Below are 5,912 nucleotides of genomic sequence, written 5' to 3' on the forward strand. Positions count from 1 at the left end.
GGGGGGGGCGAGGCGTGAGGGTAGTGGGGCAGCTGGGGGGGGGGCGTGAGGGTAGTGGGGCACCTGGGGGGGTCGAGGCGTGAGGGTAGTGGGGCAGCTGGGGGGGGGCGTGAGGGTAGTGGGGCACCTGGGGGGGTCGAGGCGTGAGGGTAGTGGGGCAGCTGGGTGGGGCGAGGCATGAGGGTAGTGGGGCACCTGGGGGGGGTCGAGGCGTGAGGGTAGTGGGGCACCTGGGGGGGAGCGAGGCATGAGGGTAGTGGGGTAGCTGGGGGGGGCGAGGCATGAGGGTAGTGGGGCACCTGGGGGGGGGTCGAGGCGTGAGGGTAGTGGGGCACCTGGGGGGGGGGTCGAGGCGTGAGGGTAGTGGGGCACCTGGGGGGGGGCAAGGCATGAGGGTAGTGGGGCAGCTGGGGGGGGCGAGGCATGAGGGTAGTGGGGCAGCTGGGGGGGGGGCGAGGCATGGGGGTAGTGGGGCAGCTGGGGGGGGGGCGAGGCATGAGGGTAGTGGGGCAGCTGGGGGGGGGCGAGGCATGGGGGTAGTGGGGCAGCTGGGGGGGCCGAGGCGTGAGGGTAGTGGGGGCAGCTGGGGGGGCCGAGGCGTGAGGGTAGTGGGGGCAGCTGGGGGGGCCGAGGCGTGAGGGTAGTGGGGGCAGCTGGGGGGGCGAGGCGTGAGGGTAGAGGGGGCAGCTGGGGGGGAGGGGCGAGGCGTGAGGGTAGTGGGGCAGCTGGGGGGGCGAGGCGTGAGGGTAGTGGGGCAGCTGGGGGGGCGAGGCGTGAGGGTAGTTGGGCAGCTGGGGGGGGGCGAGGCGTGAGGGTAGTGGGGCAGCTGGGGGGGCGAGGCGTGAGGGTAGTGGGGCAGCTGAGGGGGGGGCGTGAGGGTAGTGGGGCAACTGGGGGGGGCGTGAGGGTAGTGGGGCAGCTGGGGGGGTCGAGGTATGACGGTAGTGGGGCAGCTGGGGAGGACGAGGCGTGAGGGTAGTGGGGCAGCTGGGGGGGGGCGAGGCGTGAGGGTAGTGGGGCAGCTGGGGGGGGGTCGAGGCGTGAGGGTAGTGGGGCACCTGGGGGGGGGGGCGAGGCATGAGGGTAGTGGGGCAGCTGGGGGGGGCGAGGCATGAGGGTAGTGGGGCAGCTGGGGGGGGGCGAGGCGTGAGGGTAGTGGGGCACCTGGGGGGGTCGAGGCGTGAGGGTAGTGGGGCACCTGGGGGGCGAGGCATGAGGGTAGTGGGGCAGCTGGGGGGGGGCGAGGCATGAGGGTAGTGGGGCAGCTGGGGGGGGCGAGGCATGAGGGTAGTGGGGCAGCTGGGGGGGGGGCGAGGCATGAGGGTAGTGGGGCAGCTGGGGGGGGGCGAGGCGTGAGGGTAGTGGGGGCAGCTGGGGGGGGGCCGAGGCGTGAAAGTAGTGGGGGCAGCTGGGGGGGGGCGAGGCGTGGGGGCAGCTGGGGGGAGGGGCGAGGCGTGAGGGTAGTGGGGCAGCTGGGGAGGGCGAGGCGTGAGGGTAGTGGGGCAGCTGAGGGGGGGGGCGTGAGCGTAGTGGGGCAGCTGGGGGGGGCGTGAGGGTAGTGGAGCAGCTGGGGGGGGCGAGGCGTGACGGTAGTGGGGCACCTGGGGGGGCGTGAGGGTAGTGGGGCAGCTGGGGGGGGGCGAGGCGTGAGGGTAGTGGGGCAGCTGGGGGGGGGGCGTGAGGGTAGTGGGGCACCTGGGGGGGTCGAGGCGTGAGGGTAGTGGGGCAGCTGGGGGGGGGCGTGAGGGTAGTGGGGCACCTGGGGGGGTCGAGGCGTGAGGGTAGTGGGGCAGCTGGGTGGGGCGAGGCATGAGGGTAGTGGGGCACCTGGGGGGGGTCGAGGCGTGAGGGTAGTGGGGCACCTGGGGGGGAGCGAGGCATGAGGGTAGTGGGGTAGCTGGGGGGGCGAGGCATGAGGGTAGTGGGGCACCTGGGGGGGGTCGAGGCGTGAGGGTAGTGGGGCACCTGGGGGGGGGGTCGAGGCGTGAGGGTAGTGGGGCACCTGGGGGGGGCAAGGCATGAGGGTAGTGGGGCAGCTGGGGGGGGCGAGGCATGAGGGTAGTGGGGCAGCTGGGGGGGGGGCGAGGCATGGGGGTAGTGGGGCAGCTGGGGGGGGCGAGGCATGAGGGTAGTGGGGCAGCTGGGGGGGGGGCGAGGCATGGGGGTAGTGGGGCAGCTGGGGGGGGCCGAGGCGTGAGGGTAGTGGGGGCAGCTGGGGGGGCCGAGGCGTGAGGGTAGTGGGGGCAGCTGGGGGGGCCGAGGCGTGAGGGTAGTGGGGGCAGCTGGGGGGGCGAGGCGTGAGGGTAGAGGGGGCAGCTGGGGGGGAGGGGCGAGGCGTGAGGGTAGTGGGGCAGCTGGGGAGGCGAGGCATGAGGGTAGTCGGGCAGCTGGGGGGGGGGAGCGAGGCATGAGGGTAGTGGGGTAGCTGGGGGGGGCGAGGCGTGAGGGTAGTGGGGCAGCTGGGGGGGGGCGAGGCATGAGGGTAGTGAGGCAGCTGGGGGGCGAGGCATGAGGGTAGTGGGGCAGCTGGGGGGGGGTCGAGGCGTGAGGGTAGTGGGGCAGCTGGGGGGGGGCGAGGCGTGAGGGTAGTGAGGCAGCTGGGGGGGCGAGGCATGAGGGTAGTGGGGCAGCTGGGGGGGCGAGGCATGAGGGTAGTGGGGCAGCTGGGGGGGGGGCGAGGCATGAGGGTAGTGAGGCAGCTGGGGGGCGAGGCATGAGGGTAGTGGGGCAGCTGGGGGGGGTCGAGGCGTGAGGGTAGTGGGGCAGCTGGGGGGGGGCGAGGCGTGAGGGTAGTGAGGCACCTGGGGGGGGGCGAGGCGTGAGGGTAGTGGGGCAGCTGGGGGGGCGAGGCGTGAGGGTAGTGGGGCAGCTGCGGGAGGGGCGAGGCATGAGGGTAGTGGGGTAGCTGAGGGAGGGGCGAGGCGTGAGGGGTAGTGGGGCAGCTGGGGGGGACGAGGCGTGAGGGTAGTGGGGCAGCTGGAGGGGGTGCGAGGCGTGAGGGTAGTGGGGCAGCTGGAGGGGGTGCGAGGCGTGAGGGTAGTGGGGCAGCTGGGGGGGCGAGGCGTGAGGGTAGTGGGGCAGCTGGGGGGGGCGAGGCGTGAGGGTAGTGGGGCAGCTGGGGGGCGAGGCGTGAGGGTAGTTGGGCAGCTGGGGGGGGCGTGAGGGTAGTGTGGCAGCTGGGGGGGGCGTGAGGGTAGTGTGGCAGCTGGGGGGGCGTGAGGGTAGTGGGGCAGCTGGGGGGGGGGGTGTGAGGCGTGAGGGTAGTGGGGCAGCTGGGGGGGGGCGAGGCGTGAGGGTAGTGGGGCAGCTGGGGGGGGGGGCGAGGCATGAGGGTAGTGGGGCAGCTGGGGGGGGGCGAGGCATGAGGGTAGTGGGGCAGCTGGGGGGGGGGCGAGGCATGAGGGTAGTGGGGCACCTGGGGGGGGGCGAGGCGTGAGGGTAGTGGGGCAGCTGGGGGGGGGCGTGAGGGTAGTGGGGCACCTGGGGGGGTCGAGGCGTGAGGGTAGTGGGGCAGCTGGGGGGGGGGCGTGAGGGTAGTGGGGCACCTGGGGGGGTCGAGGCGTGAGGGTAGTGGGGCAGCTGGGTGGGGCGAGGCATGAGGGTAGTGGGGCACCTGGGGGGGGTCGAGGCGTGAGGGTAGTGGGGCACCTGGGGGGGAGCGAGGCATGAGGGTAGTGGGGTAGCTGGGGGGGGCGAGGCATGAGGGTAGTGGGGCACCTGGGGGGGGTCGAGGCGTGAGGGTAGTGGGGCACCTGGGGGGGGGGTCGAGGCGTGAGGGTAGTGGGGCACCTGGGGGGGGGCAAGGCATGAGGGTAGTGGGGCAGCTGGGGGGGGCGAGGCATGAGGGTAGTGGGGCAGCTGGGGGGGGGCGAGGCATGGGGGTAGTGGGGCAGCTGGGGGGGGCGAGGCATGAGGGTAGTGGGGCAGCTGGGGGGGGGCGAGGCATGGGGGTAGTGGGGCAGCTGGGGGGGGCCGAGGCGTGAGGGTAGTGGGGGCAGCTGGGGGGGCCGAGGCGTGAGGGTAGTGGGGGCAGCTGGGGGGGCCGAGGCGTGAGGGTAGTGGGGGCAGCTGGGGGGGCGAGGCGTGAGGGTAGAGGGGGCAGCTGGGGGGGAGGGGCGAGGCGTGAGGGTAGTGGGGCAGCTGGGGGGGCGAGGCGTGAGGGTAGTGGGGCAGCTGGGGGGGCGAGGCGTGAGGGTAGTTGGGCAGCTGGGGGGGGGCGAGGCGTGAGGGTAGTGGGGCAGCTGGGGGGGCGAGGCGTGAGGGTAGTGGGGCAGCTGAGGGGGGGGCGTGAGGGTAGTGGGGCAACTGGGGGGGGCGTGAGGGTAGTGGGGCAGCTGGGGGGGTCGAGGTATGACGGTAGTGGGGCAGCTGGGGAGGACGAGGCGTGAGGGTAGTGGGGCAGCTGGGGGGGGGGCGAGGCGTGAGGGTAGTGGGGCAGCTGGGGGGGGGTCGAGGCGTGAGGGTAGTGGGGCACCTGGGGGGGGGGGGCGAGGCATGAGGGTAGTGGGGCAGCTGGGGGGGGCGAGGCATGAGGGTAGTGGGGCAGCTGGGGGGGGGCGAGGCGTGAGGGTAGTGGGGCACCTGGGGGGGTCGAGGCGTGAGGGTAGTGGGGCACCTGGGGGGCGAGGCATGAGGGTAGTGGGGCAGCTGGGGGGGGGCGAGGCATGAGGGTAGTGGGGCAGCTGGGGGGGGGCGAGGCATGAGGGTAGTGGGGCAGCTGGGGGGGGGGCGAGGCATGAGGGTAGTGGGGCAGCTGGGGGGGGGCGAGGCGTGAGGGTAGTGGGGGCAGCTGGGGGGGGCCGAGGCGTGAAAGTAGTGGGGGCAGCTGGGGGGGGGCGAGGCGTGGGGGCAGCTGGGGGGAGGGGCGAGGCGTGAGGGTAGTGGGGCAGCTGGGGAGGGCGAGGCGTGAGGGTAGTGGGGCAGCTGAGGGGGGGGGCGTGAGCGTAGTGGGGCAGCTGGGGGGGGCGTGAGGGTAGTGGAGCAGCTGGGGGGGGCGAGGCGTGACGGTAGTGGGGCACCTGGGGGGGCGTGAGGGTAGTGGGGCAGCTGGGGGGGGGGCGAGGCGTGAGGGTAGTGGGGCAGCTGGGGGGGGGGCGTGAGGGTAGTGGGGCACCTGGGGGGGTCGAGGCGTGAGGGTAGTGGGGCAGCTGGGGGGGGGCGTGAGGGTAGTGGGGCACCTGGGGGGGTCGAGGCGTGAGGGTAGTGGGGCAGCTGGGTGGGGCGAGGCATGAGGGTAGTGGGGCACCTGGGGGGGGTCGAGGCGTGAGGGTAGTGGGGCACCTGGGGGGAGCGAGGCATGAGGGTAGTGGGGTAGCTGGGGGGGGCGAGGCATGAGGGTAGTGGGGCACCTGGGGGGGGTCGAGGCGTGAGGGTAGTGGGGCACCTGGGGGGGGGGGTCGAGGCGTGAGGGTAGTGGGGCACCTGGGGGGGGGCAAGGCATGAGGGTAGTGGGGCAGCTGGGGGGGGGCGAGGCGTGAGGGTAGTGGGGGCAGCTGGGGGGGGCCGAGGCGTGAAAGTAGTGGGGGCAGCTGGGGGGGGGCGAGGCGTGGGGGCAGCTGGGGGGAGGGGCGAGGCGTGAGGGTAGTGGGGCAGCTGGGGAGGGCGAGGCGTGAGGGTAGTGGGGCAGCTGAGGGGGGGGGCGTGAGCGTAGTGGGGCAGCTGGGGGGGGCGTGAGGGTAGTGGAGCAGCTGGGGGGGGCGAGGCGTGACGGTAGTGGGGCACCTGGGGGGGCGTGAGGGTAGTGGGGCAGCTGGGGGGGGGGCGAGGCGTGAGGGTAGTGGGGCAGCTGGGGGGGGGGCGTGAGGGTAGTGGGGCACCTGGGGGGGTCGAGGCGTGAGGGTAGTGGGGCAGCTGGGGGGGGGCGTGAGGGTAGTGGGGCACCTGGGGGGGTCGAGGCGTGAGGGTAGTGGGGC

The sequence above is a fragment of the Procambarus clarkii genome, chromosome 43, assembly GCF_040958095.1.
Source record: "Procambarus clarkii isolate CNS0578487 chromosome 43, FALCON_Pclarkii_2.0, whole genome shotgun sequence".
Taxonomy (NCBI): domain Eukaryota; kingdom Metazoa; phylum Arthropoda; class Malacostraca; order Decapoda; family Cambaridae; genus Procambarus; species Procambarus clarkii.